Below are 1,180 nucleotides of genomic sequence, written 5' to 3'. Positions count from 1 at the left end.
GTGAGGCCTTTTGCTACCACACATCATGGAATTCATTAGCATTTCCTTGGCCACACTGATTTGTATTTTTCATGGCCGTGCATTTTTCATGGACACCAACTCCCTAGTTTTCTCAATCATCGATTTTGAAGTTCTAGGCTAGACTCGATGATGAGCTCACTAATATGCACCATTATGCATGTAAATGTTTCATCAGGTCGCATTACATAGTAAACCATACATTGACAAGTGTCAACACAAGATGCCAATTTTTTGCAATAGTGGCAAACGATTTTATTATGTCCATCTATAATCATCAATCCTAATGCCACTCTCTTTAGTATAGAACCTTTGAAGAAAGTTTGTTATTTATGCTTTAATTTGTGATAAATCGATGCATGCATAGTGACCTTTTTATGCATTTAGGTCTTCAAACAAGTGGGTGTGGGTCCCCGAGCACGACGGTCACATCGATAACCGTGTGGCACTCCTTCCATGTGCACATTGATTGTAATCATTGACCTTGGTGTATTTGGGTGTCAAACTCCCTTGAGCTTGTCCATTGAGGTAGATCATTCGGCCTGGTCACCTTTACTCACAGATTACCCTACATTCAACGGCTATACTCTGTGGATGTTAACACAATGGGAACACCAAATTTGGTTACAATATTGTGATACAAAAGATGTGCAACTGTTCTAGCTTTGCATGTCTTCAATGCTACAGCTTCAACCCATTTAGTGCAATAATCAGTAGCACCAAGAATATATTGATTACCTGAGAATTTGGCTGCAGGTTTGATTGGTCCAATAAAATCCAATCCCCACTTTTGAAAAGGTCCCAATGGAAGAATAGGCTGATGTGGCATTCTATCACCATCCATTGGTCTGTCATCCCTTTGACATGACAAGCATGATTTGGCATAATTTTGTGTATCTTTTAATACTGTGGGCCACCATAATCGAGCCTGCAAGATTTTCTTGCCCATGATATCACCTGAGAATTAGCCTCCTGCTAGCCCTCCATGTGCCTCTGCTAACACAGCTTTTTGCTCATGGTCTTGGACACACCTTCTGATGACTTGGTCAATGCCTCTTCTATACAACACTCCAGCAATAATAAGGAAAGGTCTACTTTGCAATACTAACTTCTTTCTTTGATCCCTATTCAATGTTTTTGGGATTAATCCATCAATAAGGAA

Source organism: Dipteris shenzhenensis, chromosome 26, assembly GCF_047967505.1.
Source record: "Dipteris shenzhenensis isolate YYH24624 ecotype China chromosome 26, Dip_SZ_1.0, whole genome shotgun sequence".
In the NCBI taxonomy this organism is placed as follows: domain Eukaryota; kingdom Viridiplantae; phylum Streptophyta; class Polypodiopsida; order Gleicheniales; family Dipteridaceae; genus Dipteris; species Dipteris shenzhenensis.
Note: the sequence above shows the minus strand (reverse complement) of the source record.